We start from the raw sequence: 17,938 nt of genomic DNA on the forward strand, positions 1-17,938 counted from the left end.
GAGAACTTCGGAGACCTACACCTGCAAAAACGACTGGTTCTGGAGGTTTATTGAGTTCTTTTGCACTCCCCGCAGTCCCGATCGCATTTTGCAGGTATTGTAGTAGAAATCGAGAGGGAATTCTTTCCTTTCTTCCTGTGAAGTTGGAGACTGACCTCAGGGCTCTCCCTTCGGTCCAGTGTTGCGCCGTCTTGGGGGTGGGAGGCGAGAGGTGGGGGGTGCCCTGCAGAGCCCCTGGGCAGGGATGTGTTTCTGCAAGGCCCTGACTAGAATGGTTTCGTAACCGCTGTTCTCCTCTGCTCCATAATACTGACAGCCCTGGCAAAGGTCGGTCAGGGAAGGAGGCCTCCTGCTTCTGTCCACTTCCTCACACACACCTCATTTTCAAGCTGAAATAGACCCCACAGACACACCGGTGCCTACGCTTCAAGCTACGTGGGCAGTTGTCTTGGCCCCAACACTCTCTCACGCTTCATTGCTCTGGCTTTCTGGTTGCAGCCGGATGTTTCCCCAGGAAACTGCTGGCCTTTCCCAGGGCATCAGGGCCAGGTGGTCATCAGGTTGCCAGCGCGAGTCCACCTGACTGCCATCACTGTGCAGCACATCTCCAAAGAAGTCTCTCCATCTGGGACCGTCACCAGCGCCCCCAGGGACATCGCTGTCTTTGTAAGTCTCTGCTGGGTGCTTCTGGTGCGGATCTGGTCCTGGGGGAAAGCCATGACAGGGTCTTCCTTGCTTTTGTGCCTCCTCTGAGGTTGGAGTCCCGGTCTCCTGAGCACTGCAGGGCCCTGGTGAGGCTCTAGGAGTCTCCTCCTAAGGGCTCTAGAGGTCTCCTCCCTCTTAAGACTTGTTCTGGCCAAGCAGCTCAGGGTTCTTGACTAAAACTCAAGCGGAGCCTGAGCTCCACCGTAACCAGTGCTAGACTAGGGCTAGAGCCCCAGGGGAGGGTGGGTAGGTAACAGGGCTGACCCAGCACCTACGTTCCCTCTTTGTCGGGACGAGTCTGAGCTGCTCTCCTTGTGCTTTGCCCCACAGGGAGTGGATGTGGACGGAGAAGAGGAAACTCTCCTGGTGACCTTCATGTACGATGTGGCAAAAGAGGCCATTCAGACCTTCCCTCTGAAGGTGCGATGCACGCACGGTGTTGGGGGAAGATGCCAGGGAGCAAAGCAGGTTTGCCTGCAGGGCCATGGCAGGAGGAGCGTGAATGCTTTCTCCCTGGGCAGAGGGGGCCTGGGTCACCGCCAGGAGAGAGCTGGTGGGGTTGGGAGGGCTGAGTGGCACGCGGTGGTGCTAGCAAAAGGACAGTGAGGGCAAGGTCAGGCCCGTGGGAGCATGAGTCCCAAGAGATCCCTGGCTGCCTTCAGCAGAGCCCGCTGCACACGCAGCCACTGCACCCGAGCAACGTCTTTGTGCCATGGAGAAACCGAGACGCCCGCTGGAGAAAGCCGTCGGGCAGCACCCTGGCTCCATCCCGTGGCCTGCTGGCAGGCTGGACGGTGTCCTCTCCTCCCAGCATAGCATGCCCCTTCTCTCCCGCTGCTCTCACGCCTGCCCGCAGGAAAGCGGGCAGAGCAGACAGCAGGAGCTCGGGGGGGGTGTCACACCAGCTGCCCCACGCAAAGGAGCACCTCCCCGGCCTCTCTGCCGGCACAGAGCGAGGCGCAGAGGGAAGGGGCAGAGGGGAGGGAGGCTGAGCCCCAGCCGGGCCCATGCAGAGGGTGCCAGGTGCCTTCCCCCTCCCCGTGTCCCCAGCCTCCCCAGCACCCCGCTACCAGAGCCAGCCTCAGGTTTCCACAGCCGCTCCCACCCACTGTCAGGAGCTTGTTCCTGAGCAGGAGCAGGGCTGGTGGGGGGAGATACCTTGACTGCATTGTGGCTCTTAACACCTCCGATTCCTCTTCCCTCTTTTCCTCGCAGAACGCCCCGCATCCCAGAGCCTTCTCCTATCTCAAACTCCTTGTGAAGAGCAACTGGGGAAAACCAAAGTACACATGCATTTACCGAGTGCAGGTTCATGGGAAGATGGCAAAACCAAACAGCCTCAACTGAAACCAGAGACAGAAAAAGGACAAACATAAAAAAGAAGAAAAAGAATAATGTTGCTGCGACTCAGATTGGTGTAGAAGATTTGTCTCCTAAGTTGGGTGCACAATAAGGTCCATTGCAGGGAGGGCACTCGTGGGAAAGCAACAGAAGATCGGCGAGGAGGATTGTTAATACGCTCAAGTGACTCACAGCTGGGTGCTGGAAAACACATATATCACACTAATTGTTATTCAGTCTCGGACGCTTGCAAGAAAAACACTTGCACTTCGATAACATAAACCTGTGATGGACTCAGGGACACCTTATCCAGCCACTTGAGAATCCTGGCCTGGTGCTGAAGAAGATCAAAGCACAGTGGGAAAACGATGCCTGTTTGAACCCTTTAAATGCCAGGCAGAACAGGGAGTCCGTGCGTGCTCTTGCTCACAAGGACTCTCTCGCTGCCAAGGGCTCTTGCTAACAAGGACTCTCTCTCACTCCACGGTGCCCGCAGTCCCTGCTTCCGTGCCTCTGCCCGGGTGTTGCTTCGGAGATTCCCTGGTCTGTGAGGTATCGAGAAGAAACTTGTTCTTTGCCTTTCATCCGTGGTTTTGTGGTTGTTCCTGCGTCCTGCCCGCATCGGCTCACACAGCGGGGTTACAACCAGGGACTGAGTCTGGTAAATAGGTAAACGTAGCTCCTTGTGAAGAACAAACAGCGAAGAATACCACATCCCCGAAGAGACTGGAGGGACCGATAACAAGCTCGCAAAATAAATGGGGGAGTTGCAAAAGCTGCTGCATTTATCTTCCCCAGTCCACACAAAGAGATTCCTCTATTATCAGCTCAAACCAGCCACCGTACACCACTAGGAACCACCCAAGACCTACCATGAAGCCCCTAACAGAGTTAATGTGCATGTGCCAAGGGGATGTGAATATGGAGATGAGTTCTGGAAATGTAATGAACGTGGCAATGAGTGCTGAGACATGTAACGACCACGCATATTCTGTATGGATGTAAGTCTCTGTGAATCTCACATTCAGTGGACATGTCAGGTGGAGAGATCCCCCACGTCCCCGGTGCTGAATAAAAGAATGCCTGCTTCTTAAGACTACATCGGTGTTAAGAAGTTCATTCCCGATTTCGGTGACAGTTTCTGGCGACCCAGATGGGACTCTGCCTCTGAATCTCGACAGATCCTTGGAATTGCAGGGCCTCCATCCGGCACCGAGGGATTCTCAGGGAGAACCTCCGATCCCCGGACCAAAGAGCTCCGAGCAAGGCCCCTGGAAAGGTGAAGGCATTCTTTTCTTTAAGGGATATTAAGGGTTGCCTGTCCATAAGGCGAGGCATAAGCCTCGCAGGGTTGGGCTGTAAAGGTACCTAAGGGAAGGAGTTGGTCTCACTGGATGAAAGCCTGTGAGAAACGCGGCTGATAAGCGTAAAGGTATTGTCCTCAACACCAGGCGGGGAAGGGCCGCACCAAGAGCAAAGGTCTGGTATAAAAGGTTCAGGCCCTAAGGTTTTGTTATTTTGTCTTGTGTAATAAGTGCTATGTTCAGTTGTCATTTTTCTTTGTGTTTTGTGTTGTTCGTTCTACTAGTACTATCCTATAATGGGTAGCAAGCCCTTGGCGGAAGGGGGAATTTTGAAAAAGTCTCCTTTAGGTTGTATACTCCTTTAGGTTGTATACTGAAGCGTTGGAAACAAATAGGAGGGGACCCGCTCACGAGAAAGCAGCTGATTGAATATTGTAACAATTGGTGGCCGTTATGTACTTCAGAAGATCAAGAAAAATGGACAAGAAATGGGACTTTAAAATAGAATACAATTTTACAGCTTATGTTATTTTGTAGCAGGGAAAACAAATGGGATGTATGTAGATTTGTTTTTCACTTTAAGAAACCACCCAGAGTGGCAGAAGGATTGTGGGCGATAACCAGATATCAGAGACGGTTATTCGGAATGAGACATGCTACGCCAAAAGCCATTGATTGGTCAAAATCGTATGAGGTTAAACAAGAACCAAATGAATCGCCACCTGCATTTATGGAACGAGTAAAGAATACTGCTAGGAAATACACGAACGTGGACCCCGAGAGGAGGCTGGGCAATTGGCCTCTATTTTTATGGGACAATCTGCCCCGGATGTACAAAAGAAACTCCAAAAGTTAGAAGGAGAAGATTCGAGGGACTTGGGAACATTGGTGTAAGTAGCTTGGACCATCTAGAATAACAGAGAAAAGGAGAGGGAGAATCAAAGAGAAGGGAGATTAATTGCCGCATTGACGGGAGTTGCTCCGGGAAGAATGAACGGGGCCCGGGGAAGTAGAGGAGGCTACAGAAGAGTTGGGAAGGAACTCGTTTAGCAGAAGCTCAGTGCGCGATCTGCAAAGAGCGAGGACATTGGAAAAACGCGTGCCCTAGAGTCAGTAACCAAGGCTCGATCCTGCAGCCTGTCAAGGTGATGGCTTTAGGTGATGGTTTAGGGAAGCGTTGCAAAACAGGTAGTAATAAGTCACCTACGTAAACAAATCAATAGCAGGCATGCATCGAGGATTGCTGAAGAGGAAAGTTCATCTGGAGGGCAACTGACGGAGAGGAAGATACGACCACCAGATGAAGTAAACGACCACCAGAACGACTGTGATGCGCGAAATGACTTGCCTCATGATTGTGCAATTGGTTCTGGGAGGGGGCGTGCTTATGTTAATGATTTAGGGAAAACGAATGAATACGTAACAATTTTGTAAATATAAATGGCTCAAAATAAGATCATTGTGGGAGCACTTATGGTGGAAAATCCCCAGTGCGACCGCAGCGCTGCTAATAAAGAATACCTGCTCTACAGGACCATCTGCTGTTGAGTTTATTTCTTTGCTTCAGCTCGTCTCTGTAATCCTGAAAGTTGAAAATATTATAACCATCTGATTTAGGTGAGACCCCCAAAGAGTGACCTTTGGAAGTCTCAAAGAGGGGAACTGTTACACCCAGGGACTGAGCGTCTGGTCAATGGTACTTGACTCCTCCCTGAGGAGGGGTTCAGAAAGCCCGGGGGGTCCTTTCTGAGCCCCGGGACCCAACGGGAAGGTCTCCCTGACGGCTGGTCTGACCCCGGCCCCTGTGCAGTAAATAACCAAGTGTGCCCTTCCAGCGTGTCACAGAGTCATGGAATGTGTTGGGTTGGAAGGGACCCTTAAAGGCCATCTCGTCCAACCCCCGGCAGTGAGCAGGGACGTCTTCAACTAGATCAGGTTGCTCAGAGCCTCATCCAGCCTGGCCTTGGATGTCTCCAGGGATGGGGCCTCCACCCTCTCTCTGGGCAACCTGGGCCGGTGTCTCACCACCCTCAGTGTAAAGAGCTTCTTCCTAATGTCTGATCTAAACCTGCCCTGCTCTAGTTTAAAGCCATTGCCCCTCGTGCTGTGGCTCTGTGCCCTCGCAAACAGCTCCTCCAGCTCTCCTGGAGCCCCTTCAGGGACTGGAAGGGGCTCTAAGGTCTCCCTGGGGCCTTCTCTTCTCCAGGCTGAACCCCCCCAGCTCTCTCAGCCTGTCCCCACAGCAGAGGGGCTCCCGCCCTCGGATCACCTCCGCGGCCTGTCTCGTAAAGCGCTGCCACATTCACCGCTGACTTTGTTAAATCGCTGGTTTATGTTAATAAATATTTCCCCACTTCTCTCCCACAAGTGAAGCCAATGGCTGCGCGCGCCACAAATTGGCCCTTGGTGCCGGGCTCCTGAAATGCCCCTAATGCTGCCACCACTCCCGGAACGCTCCCAGTGGCCACTCCTGTGCTAAAGCGCCACCGCGCAGGGAGCGGGGCGCGGCGGGGAGGAGTTGGTGGGATCGGCGGTGTGTGTTTGGGAGACCCCGCTTTCTGCCCCCAGTGGAGGGCGCGGGGCTGGGGCAGCCGGCAGTGTGGGGCCTGCGAGGCTGCCTGCGCCCGGCCGGTGCCACTTCTGCCGGGACGAGCCCAAATTCGGGGGTCAGCAGCATCAGAAGCTCCGCTGGAGGCAGCGCCTGTGCTGGAGCCATGGTGGGTGCACTCCTGCTCTCACCAAACTAGCTTGTTCTGGCATCTCTCCCCATCTACTCTCCTCAAGGATACAACATCCCAAGACTTCCTTGTATCCAACTAAGCCCAGCAGATGTCTAACCCATCCGCTTACAAAGCGTTTCAAACTTAGCTACATTATTCCAGTAAGGAGGAACCAGATGTTCTTTTCAACTGGGTATCAGTAAGGCCTGAGGGGCTTTCCACCCCAGCCTTTTGTGCTGTTCAAGGCTACTGTATCACCAGCGACGGTATCACCCTGGCAGCAGCCATTGGCACCTGCTGTTCTGTAACCTTCAGCAGTCCCACCACAGAAGGGTCAGCTGAAAGACCGGGTAAGGCAGACAGCTGTGTAATGTCCTCAGTCCCTCCAGCTGCTATACCAACAGCCCACCGATACGCTTTCGGGTCTTTGAAATACCCTCTCTTGAGCAAGTCTACGCCAAGGATGCACGGAGCGTCTGGGCCACTCACAATGGAGCGCTTCCGCCATTTATTCCCAGTTCGGCTCACTTTGGCCGAAGTACAGTCAGTTCTTGAGACCTGTCACACCAGAATCAGCAACAGATTTTGTCCCTTTATGAGTCAATGGCAATAGGGTACACTGTGCACCGCTGTCCACCATGTCTTTATGCTTTTGTGGCTCTAATACACGAGGACATCGAATCCACACAGCCCAATAAACTCGGTTATCCCTCTCCCCCTCCTGGCTGGAGGCAGGGCACCTCTAATGTTGAGGACAACATCTACAGTTAGCAGATGAGTTCCGACCCGGACCAGAGAACTGCTCCCTGGGCACTGGAGCAGCCACCCTCCTGGAAGAATTCTTTCTTCTATCTGTTTTACCTTGCAACTAGTGCCTGTAGGGCCAAGGTAGGTCCTTCATCCCACTTACTCAGGTCCTCTCCATAGGCACCGAGGTAAAACCACAAGGTGTCTCGTAGTGTCTTCTTTTTCTTCCAAGTCGGTCTCGTAGGAGGGCATCTTCTCCTAATGGCTGCGACATGGGTCCATGCAGGGGAAAAGCGGGATGTTTCTTCCATCCTAGACAGTTTCTCAAACAGTGTCTCCTTTTTCTCAATCATCTTCTCAGTTTTATCAGCTTCCCCGCTGCAGAGCTGGCCGGGGGCGGCGGCCAGGGAGTGGGGCTGCCGAGGGCAGCAGGGCAGTGCGCGCTATGATAAGTCTATGGGGCCGGATGGGATTCACCCAAGAGTACTCAGGGAGCTGGCGGGAGAGCTCACCAAGCCTCTCTCCATCATTTATCAACAATCCTGGTCAACAGGGCAGGTACCAGATGCCTGGAGGGTGGCTAATGTGACGCCCATCTACAAGAAGGGTCGGAAGGAGGATCCGGGGAACTACAGGCCTGTCAGCCTGACCTCGGTACCAGGAAAGATCATGGAGAGGATCATCTCGAGTGAGCTCTCACGGCAAGCGCAGGGCAGCCAAGGGATCGGGGCCAGCCAGCATGGCTTTAGGAAAGGGAGGTGCTGCTTAACCAACCTGATCTCTTTCTATGACCATGTCACCCGCCTTCTGGATGCAGGGAAGGCTGTGGACGTTGTCTATCTGGACTTTGGCAAGGCCTTTGACACCGTCCCCCACAGCATTCTCCTGGAGAAGCTGGCGATCCATGGCATAGACGAGTGTACTCTTTGCTGGGTTAAAAACTGTCTGGCTGGCCGTGCCCAGAGAGTTGGGATTAATGGGGTGAAATCCTCTTGGCGGCCGGTCACCAGTGGTGTCCCTCAGGGCTCAGTTTTGGGGCCGGTTTTAATGTCTTTACCAATGATGTGGATGAGGGGATTGAGTGCACCCTCAGTAAGTTTGCAGATGACACCAGACTGGGTGGGGGTGTTGATCTGCTTGAGGGTAGGAAGGCTCTCCAGAGGGACCTGGACAGGCTGGATCGATGGGCCAAGGCCAACTGCATGAGGTTTAATAAGGCCAAGTGCCGGGTCCTGCATTTCGGTCACAACAACCCACAGCAACGCTACAGGCTTGGGGCAGAGTGGCTGGAAAGCTGCCCGGCAGAAAAGGACCTGGGGGTGCTGGTGGACGGCCAGCTTAACATGAGCCAGCAGTGTGCCCAGGTGGCCAAGAGGGCCAACAGCATTCTGGCTTCTACCAGGAATAGCGTGGCCAGCAGGAGCAGGGAAGTGATGGTGCCTCTGTACTGGGCACTGGTGAGGCCCCACCTCGAGTGCTGTGTTCAGTTCTGGGCCCCTCTGTACAAGAGGGACATTGAGGTGCTGGAGCGTGTCCAGAGGAGAGCGACCAGGCTGGTGAGGGGTCTGGAGACCAGGGCATATGAGGAGAGGCTGCGGGAGCTGGGCATGTTTAGCTTGGAGAAGAGGAGGCTGAGGGGAGACCTCATTGCCCTCTACAACTCCCTGAAAGGAGGGTGCAGAGAGGTGGGGGTTGGCCTCTTCTCCCAGGGGAATAATGACAGGACCAGAGGAAATGGCCTGAACTTGCGGCAGGGGAGGTTTAGGTTAGATATTAGGAAGAATGACTTTACTGCAAGAGTGGTCAGGCACTGGAACAGCCTGCCCAGGGAGGTGGTTGAGTCACCATCCCTAGAGGTGTTTAAGAAATGTCTAGATGTGGCACTTCAGGGCATGCGCTAGTGTGGAGATTGTAGGTTGTTTGGTTGGACTCGATGATCTCCAAGGTCTTTTCCAACCATGAAGATTCTGTGATTCTAAGATCAGGAGGGGGATGCCCTCAGCGTAGGAGCTTCCTTGGGGAATGGAGATCCTCTAGGGGCCGGGCAGCAGATCCGGTGAGCCCTTTTGGGTGAGGGGACACTGCAGGGTTCAAACAGACCCAGAAGTTTCTGTGGGTTCCTGGGGCCGGCTTCTGAGCACAGCTGCCAGATGTGCCAACAGAGGTGATGCTCACCTGGATCTCCTACATGCAATCAGGGAAAAAAGGATCAGGGCTGTGATAATGGAGTGGCAGCCTTGGCTGCAGTGTCCCTGAAGTAGCGGGTTCTCAGCTCCCCAGGGGAGCAAGCAAGGAGAGACACAGAGTGCAGACAGCAGGTCTCAGAGGGGAAGACTCTGAAGTAACAACCGAAAGGCCGCAAGAAGGTCTCCCCGGAGCCTTCTCTGCTCCAGACGGAACAGCCCCAACTCTCTCAGCCCGTCCTCACAGCAGAGGGGTTCCATCCCTCCGATCATTTCTGTGGCATTCCTCTGGCCCGTTCTGTGAGGCAGCAGCAGGAATGCAGGGAGCTCTGCCTGGGGACAGACAGACTCGGCTGGGAGCTGAGGCGTCAACAGGAGAGGACAGAACAACCTGGGAAACTGGCAGCTTTGTGGCGGGTGAACGTCTGCTCCAGACTTCATACCAACAAACAAGCAACAGCTAGTCAGGGATGTAAAAGCCAGGGCTAAGAAGGTAGAGTTGAGGCTCCTGAGAGAAAGGAAAAAGGCCGAGAGCAGGAGACGTCTGGAGAGCAGGCTTTGGCCTGCTGGGGGACTGGCTTGGAAGAATCCTGTGGGATACGGCCCTGCGGAGAAGCAGGGTGCGGAGGGCTGCTTGAGGATCTCCTCTTCACGCTCCACAATGGCCCGCCTTGACATTCAGAAAGGACGGCGTGGATGAGAAAGAAGCTGCTGACAAAACCCAAGCCTGAAGAGGAAGCACAGAGGAGGTGGAAGCTGGCTGCCTGCCAGCCTCAGGGGTTTTGTGTTTCCATACCGGAGACAGGCAGTTGTGTGTGCGTGTGCTTGTTTATGTGGGGGGGAACTGAGGGATGAGGAGATCCTGGGGCCGGCTTCTGGATAGAGGATGTAAAACCAGCTCCTGGAGGGATCCCTTTTCTCTGTGTGTCTCTACAGGTCTATATTTCCCACTGACGTAGTCTGCCATACAGGCAGCGCACCGTACCAATACCCTCCCTGGTATTTTGGTGATGGTTGTCACGGTACTTCCTACTTGAGTCGGAAATTCTATTGAACTAGTACCTCCTTTAATTGTCTATCGTGGCCTGCAACTCCTCAGGTTATCTTGTGAGAGACAGCACCACCAGGGTGAGCCATCAGCATAGAAACATTGACAGCTGAGCAAATGGATCTTCATTCCAGGGCAATGGAGCTTCACTTCAGGGGAACCGTGAGAAACTCTGGGCTATGGCCAAGAGAAACCTCCAGAAGTTTACAAGGAGAAGTGTCCGGTCCTGCACTGAGGGGGAGGAAGGTGCATCAGAGCCCGCTGGGACCTAACGTGCTGAGCAGTGGTCCTGAGGAGAAGGTGCTGGGAACTGGAGTGGCCCCCCAAAGAAAAGTGTCCCCCTGCGTGCAGCTCCCCATTTTGGAGGAGTGGGGAGGAACTGGAGAGTGCCCAGAGGAGGTCTGCCCAGGTGTGGTTCAGCGTATAGTGCACACGCGCTGCGTGGGGAGGCTGAGGAATGTGGGCTTCTTTGCCCCTTTGGCCCCATGGTGGAGAGGCTCTGGGCAGGACAGGGGTTGCTCGAAGGACGGTTTCAGAGATGATGGGGCTTTTCTTCTTCGTGGGAGACCGCATGAGAAAGAAAGAATGCCAGAACTTGTAGCTTGGGAGGTTTAAACAGGAAACGGGAGAAAGAAACGTCACTCCAAGGGCAGTGCTGTGGAAAAGGCGGCCATCCAGAAAGAATGTGGATCAGCCCGTGGCTTTGTGTCTAAAGACATATCCCCGAAGGATGGCGAGACTTCAGAAAGCTTAGTGAGTTGCTCAGGCGAGAGCAAGGTGGAGAAGCAGGGGAGATGTCTGCAGCCTGCAGGGAACATGCCCAGGTGTGGAACACAATAGGACAGCCTGCGGTGGTTTCAACAGTGTGGGGCTGTTGAAATGTGAAAAGCCCCCAAGAGATCCAAGGTCTTAATCTCCGTGTCTGTGACTGTTACCTCTGCCACTGATGCCTATAAGGAGTACAAGAGCCTGATGGCCTCCTCGTCCCCACCTGGGAGCCTGGGAGGTGTCCTGCTGTCATTCTGCACGTGTCATTGCACCTCCCTTCCCACATCATCCGCATGGAAGAGCAACTTGGAAGACATCATCCTGATTATGGAACAGGTCATCCGGAGTGCCATTATGTGGCACATGAAGAACAACCAGGCGATCAGGCACAGTCAGCATGGGTTCATGAAAGGCAGGTCGTGCTTGACAATCCTGATCCCCTTCTAAAACAAGGTGACCCGCTGAGTGGATGAGGGAAAGGCTGTGGATGTTGTTTACCTGGAGTTTAGTAAAGCTTCTTGACACAGTTTCCCACAGCGTTCTCCTGGAGAAATTGGCTGCCCATGGCTTGGATGGGCGTACGCTTCGCTGGGTGAAAAACTGCTGGGACAGCCGGGCCCAATGAGTGGTGGTGAATGGAGCTCAATCCAGTGGGCGGCCGGTCACAAGTGGTGTTCCCCAGGGCTCAGTACGGGGGCCGATTCTGTTTAAAATCTTTATCAATGATCTGGACGATGGGATCGATTGCACCCTCAGTATGACACCAAGTTGGGTGTGAGTGTCGACCTGCCCAAGGGTAGGAAGGCAGGAGAAGAGGAAACGGCATCAAGTTGCACCAGGGGACGTTTAGATTGGACGTCAGGAAAATTTTTTACACTGAAAGGGTTATTAAGCATTGGAACAGGCTGCCCAGGGAAGTGGTGGAATCACCATCCCTGGAGGTATTTAAAATTAGACGGGTAGACGTAGTGCTTAGCGACATGGTTTAGTGATGGTTTTTGTCAGTGTTAGGTGGATGGTTGGACTGGATGATGTGAAAGGTCCCTTCTAACCTAAGCAATTCTATGATTCTGTGACCCCCCAGTTTCTCTAGGAGGCGGTCTGGGCTACCTTCTTCCTCCAGTACCCAACTTGCAGACGTTCTGGTCTCTCTAGCGTCCAGTCCAGACTTAGGCCCTCAAAAATGACTTGCTCGCAGGTGTGTTTTACTCTCTGGTTTCTCTTGTTTGGTGTTTGCTTGTGATTAAACCACTACCATACACACCAATCTTAAGTGCACACCCGCCAGTCTCACCAGTTGCTGGTCCCCCAAAGTACAAAAGAACTTAGGGCTTGTGGTTCCCACTCCGGTTGCTGGCACTTGAACCTCCATCTGTGCATAGAGCAGAGATCTCCCTTGCCCCACAAAGCTCTTGGAAAGGGAGGTATTAAGAAAACAGGGCAGGCTGCGGTGATCCGTTGCAGGGCACAGCCAGGGAAGTGTCCTGACCAGCCATCTGGTTACACATGACCATCTCCTTTCAGCCCTTTTCTCTCTATTTTCCCATGGTCGTTCGTCTACAAACCTTTGATCCTTTCCTAGACATCCCATGGCAAGTCTTGCACAGTCCCCAAATGCACTTTCTGGCGTCCCAACATGAGTCTCAGACCCCGAAAGAAAAAAAACCCTCTTCCGTTGGCAAGGTCACCGTGCAAGGCTCTCCCATTGGCTCACTTAACTAACTGAATTGATGCAACTATGCCAGGACTTTCTTGGAAGGATTTTTTTTCCTTTTGGGTTTTGAATTGTTCCTCTGAAAACATGGCAACTTCTGTCCTAGAAATGGCAATCCTTTCTTTTTTATCTAAGGGTTGGAGACTAGGTCAGGTGAAAATCCCTATATGGTGTATGTAGGTGTTTGCAGCCTTGTGCAGGAGGAGTTGGGCATATTAGAATCCAAGCATCATAGAATGGTTCAGGTTGGAAGGGACCTAAAAGATCATCTAGTCCAACCCCCTGCCGTGAGGAGGGACGTCTTTCACTAGTTCAGGTTGCTCCAAGCTCCTGACCTTGGACACGTCCAGGGATGGGGCATCCACAACTGCTCTGGGCAACCTGTTCCAAGGTCTCACCACGCTCATCATAAAGCATTTCTTCCTTATGGCCAACCTAAATATAACCTCTTCCAGTGTAAAGCCATTGCCCCTTGTTCTGCTATTAAAGGCCCTGGTAAAAAGTCTCACTCCATCTTTCTTGGCCTATGACCACTGCGATTTCATCTGCAAACACTGTGGAGAGAGCCCAGAGATCTCCCAAGACAGGGTTTGGAGGCCTCAAGCACTTGACCAGTATCTAGAGGCTGAGAGCCCTGGGCTCAGTGGTTTGGAGACTGGGGACGGTATAGGAGGAGCCTGAGCGTGCTGGAAGGGTGCTTTCAGAGCTGGTGGAGCTTTTCTTCCTAGTGGAAAACAGCCTGAGAAAGAAAGAACTCCCCAACATGCAGGTGGGGAGGTGCAGCCTGGCCACGAGGAGAAAGAAACGTCACTCCAAGGGCAGTGCTGTGGTGCAACACGCCACCCAGAAGGAGTCTGGATCAGCCCAAGGCTTTGTGTTTCAAGGAAGAGCCAGGGAGGATGGAGAGATCTCAGCAAAGGAAGGTGACAGCAAGATGGGGCAGCCGGGTGGATGACTGCAGCCTGCAGGGAAAGAGGCAGAGGTGATGGGACACCGTAGGACAGCCTGTGGTGGAGAAGATAGAGGGATGTGGCAAAGCTGGAAGTCCCCTAACAGAGCCAGCCTCTTCATGTCTTGGGCTACGGCTGTTGTCTCTGCCACTGATGCCTCTGAGACAACCAGCCCTTCCAGCACTGGGGTCTCGTTGCCTCCTTGTCCATACTCAGGAGCCTGGGAGGTGTCGTACCATAGTCCTGCCCTTGGCATTGCACATCTCCACATCCCACTGTCCCAGGAAGAGCCCTGAGGAAGGAGTGAGGGAGAGGATCTCCCTTCCTGGGGGCTGGGGGTCAGGCCTTGGCCCTTTGGGCGATGGAGTCAGGGCTTGGCCCTTTGCATTAATGAAACACATCCACGTTTACCCAGCATCAGAGTCACCTTCAACTTGCTTTTCCCGACCTGCCATCGCTGCCTCCAGTTTTCTGCTGTAACCAGACCCTGGGGGCAATTCCTCAGTGGTGTCCCTCAGTGGGACCCATCAACACCACAAGAAACTTTGGAGTTTGAACCCGACTTTGACTCCTTGAGAGGTTCCTTCAACTTCCTCGCAGCGTCGGAGGTTCACGGACTGGGCCTCGAACCCACCAGAGGGGTCATTAAAACTCCTTGGGCTGGTCCTCTGCGTCTGAGCTGGGCTGGGCTCCTGGGATGGAGGGAGCTCACGGCAAGCGGGCAGCGCTGCAGAGAGACAGCTCTGCCCGGGAGCAGCTCCTCTGCCAAGCGCAGCAGGGCTGAGGGCACTGCCAGGGTGTCTCAGGGAGATGAGCAAGGCAGAGAGAGAGCTTGAAGGTGTCAGGATTGGGAGGACGACTGAGAGCTCACTGGAGGAGAAATCTTTGCAGCCCTTCACAGGGTAAGTCTGCGGGTGCAGGGCACTGCAGGCGGAGTTGCTGGAGGCATCTCCTAAAGCTGGCACAGCCACAGCTTACGGGATCTGTACATGTGGGAGCTCTTGTCAGGCACTTTGAATAGCTGTGAAGGTGGGTGTGCAGCCAGGGGTGCCCAGGGCTGTCCTTCAGAGCAGGCTCCCTGCACCCCAGGGGTCTGTGTGCCGGAGCAGGGACTCCGCCACCTGCCAGGGTCAGCTCTCAGCCTGCCTGGGAAGCCCACCACATCACTGTGGGGAGAAGTTCTGCATGGAAGGAGCATCCCCCGGCGGGGCAAGGTCCTGCTGCTGAGAGGGTTCTGCGTGGCTGAGGGCTGCTCACAGCTGCAGATCACTGCAGGACATTCCCTGGAGACTTCCAGAAGCACAGCAAGGAGGGGGCCAATGGTGATGATTTTTGGTCTGGTGTCTTCTAACATCTCATTGGATTCTTTTCCAGCCTAAAGGTTTCAGCAAATCCAGCACCTCATGCTAAGTAGAGCTAAGCAAGCAGCACAAATCACACCGAATGATAATCCTAAATCATTTATTCTACTTAAAACGTATGTATTTATGCTGAACAATTAATATCCCGCAAGGAGAAGGAAGGAGCACAGGGTCTCCCCGCCCTGCTCAGCCCTGGGCAGCCCCAGCATGACGTCAGAGGTGACACCACTGTGAGGTCACAGCTGGCTGCCTGCACAGCGCTGTGGCGTGTGGGGCAGGAGCCCACAGTTGCCCTGTGGCTGCGGCCCTGGACAGGCTCCTGCTGGCTGCGGCGAGAGGCTGCTGCTGGAGCTGGTTTTGGGGACAGGACACGCTGCTGGGGCTCAGCGGGGAACCTGCCTTTGCCCGAGATGGCGAGGAGAAAGGCCCCCCAGACAAGACGCCCAGGGGCCTCCAAAGGCTCCTTGGGGACCAAGGGAAACCAACGGCCGGCAGGGTGAGAACGGGGCTGCGCTGCCGGGCGGGCTTCCCGGGGCGGGGGACTGCTGCTGCCAGCTCGCCTCCTCTTCTCCCGGGGCAGGCCTGTCCCGCAAAGGGTGGGGAAAGGAGGGGGACCCCAGCCCTGCTGCCCGCTCTCGCTGCTGCTGGGACAGCCCTTCCTCTGGCAGGGGCCTCCGCTCAGGCTACTCCTCCCCGCCTCGGCTCCCGCGGCCTGGGGACGGTGGGCAGCCGGCATTTGTCTTTGTCCTCCCACAGGGACCCGAGCGCTGGCGTGGAGCTGGTGATGCGCCCTTCACCTGCCGGCTCAGCCGCTCAAGGGCCTGCCGAGGGGCGCGACAAGGCCACAGAAATCGCAAGGAAGCTCAGCACTGCTGCTTGCTCCAAAGTCCTCCGGGGTGAACGTGGAGAGCCGCGCTGTGCCAGAGCTCGGGCCAGTTGTCACAAGTGGCAGGAGAATCGTAGAATCATAGAATTGCCTAGGTTGGAAGGGACCTTTCAGACCATCTAGTCCAACCATCAACCTAACTATGACAAAATTCATCACTAAGCACTATGTCTACGCGTCTTTTAAACACCTCCAGGGATGGTGCCTCAACCACTCCCCTGAGCAGCCTGTTCCAATGCTTAATAACCCCTTCTGTGTAAAAATTTTTCCTAATGTCCAGTTTAAACCTCCCTTGGCACAACTTGATGCCGTTTCCTCTTGTCCTATGGCCTGTTACTTGGGAGAAGAGACCGACCCCCACCTCTCTACACCCTCCTTTCAGGGAGTTGCAGAGAGCGAGGTCTCCCCTCAGCCTCCTTTTCTCCAGGCTAAACAGCCCCAGCTCCCTCAGCTGCCCCTCACAAGACTTGTGCTCCAGACCCCTCACCGGCTCCGTTGCCCTTCTCTGTGCCTCAATGTCTTTTTTGTGGGGAGGGGCCCAAAACTGGCCACAGCACTTGAGGTGGGGCCTCACCAGTGCTGAGTACAGGGGAATGTTCACTGCCCTAGTCGTACTCACCACACTGCTCCTGATACAGGCCAGGATGCTGTTGTCCTTCTTGGCCACCTGGGCACACTGCTGGCTCATAGTCAGCCGTCTGTCGACCAACACCCCCAGGTCCTTTTTTGCCGGGCAGCTTTCGAGCCACTCCTCCCCAGGCCTGTAGTGCTGCATGGGGTTGTTGTGACCCAAGTGCAGGACCTGGCACTTGGCCTTGTTGAACCTCATGCCATTGGCCTTCAGCCCATCGATCCAGCCTGTCCAGATCCCTCTGCAACGCCTTTCTACCCTCAAGCAGGTCGACACTCCCACCCAACTTGGTGTCACCTGCAAACTTAGTGAGGGTGCATTCCATCCCCTTGTCCAGTGTAGGCTGCCCTGCTCTTTGCCCCGGGGAGGGCGTGCCTGGGACTCGGTGCCCACCTCCCCACAGGGAGCTGAAATATGCCTGGCTGGGCATCCTAGAGAAGAGATCTCAAGGGGCAGGCTTAACTTTTCTCTGGTTTCTTGGCCCAGGGACGGTCTTCAGCCTTCCTTGCCTTCTGGCTGTTGCCCTGGTCTCTCTGTGGAGACATCTGCTGAGCATGTGCCTCTTGGCCGCGTACGTACGACATGTTTCTGCTGCGGATGGGGGGTAGAACAGGGGTGTCTGAGGGCCGGTGCCAGCAAAGGGCAGAGCAGAGGGTGCTCCCCAGCCAGCAGCCCGGGGCTCCCAGTGGGGCGCCTCAGCTTGGGCGCTGCTCGTGCTGTGGCCATTCTCAGGGGAGCCAAGAGCAAAGCCCCTCGGCAGCCATTTGCTGCAGCCCCAAGCTTTGGCTGCGGCAGGACAAACTGCCCCGTAGCCAGACGCTCGGGTGCAGAGCCAAGCCTCCGCAGGGCAAGGGTTTTCCCCAGTTCAGGCAAGAGACCACGCCGGTCTGTGGAGGCCTCTGGGAGGAAAGGCGGACAAGGCTCCTGCGCTTCCCAGCTCTGCGGGAAAACACTTGCCCTAAGAGGGATGTGTGTGATGGCAAGGGAGAACAGGCCTGCTTCCTCAGCCAGAGGGAGAGCAAGGTCCGCACCAGAAAGACTGCTGGAAAGCACTCTTCGTGTGCTCGACGTCTTTGCTTCCTGGGATGATCTTCCTGGAGACCTTCCTTTGGGGAAGAGCTGCCGGCAGCGTTGAACGATGTGGACAGAAATCGTGTTCCTGCTGGACGCTGCTCTGTCAGTTCTCTGTCAGCAGCAGGCTTCCAAAACGGTGTCTGTTTGGCCTGAAAAGGGAAATCCGCCTGTGAAGGGGTTTGTCCAAGGCTTGGATCATGACAGCACCAGGACTCCCTCTTTTTCAGGCAAAAGATGGCCCTGCAGAAGAAGGCGTTCTTGCAAGTCTTCTTGTTGCTCCCCCTGGCTCTTGGTGAGTTTTCATGAGCAACCATCTGAGAGCGACAGCCTGGCTGGGCTGGACGCCACCTTTCCTTTTGGGCCAGTATGTGCGGAAACTCCCGTGGCCCAAGTGCTTCCCAAGCAAGTCCTTGAGTGGGACTGCCTTCTGGGCTCCCAGTAAGACTGGTAGCCTCCCAGTCACACTGCTGCCCTGCCTACCGGACCACAGGGCTCACTTAGTCGGC

This window comes from Chroicocephalus ridibundus, chromosome 21 (genome assembly GCF_963924245.1).
Source record: "Chroicocephalus ridibundus chromosome 21, bChrRid1.1, whole genome shotgun sequence".
In the NCBI taxonomy this organism is placed as follows: domain Eukaryota; kingdom Metazoa; phylum Chordata; class Aves; order Charadriiformes; family Laridae; genus Chroicocephalus; species Chroicocephalus ridibundus.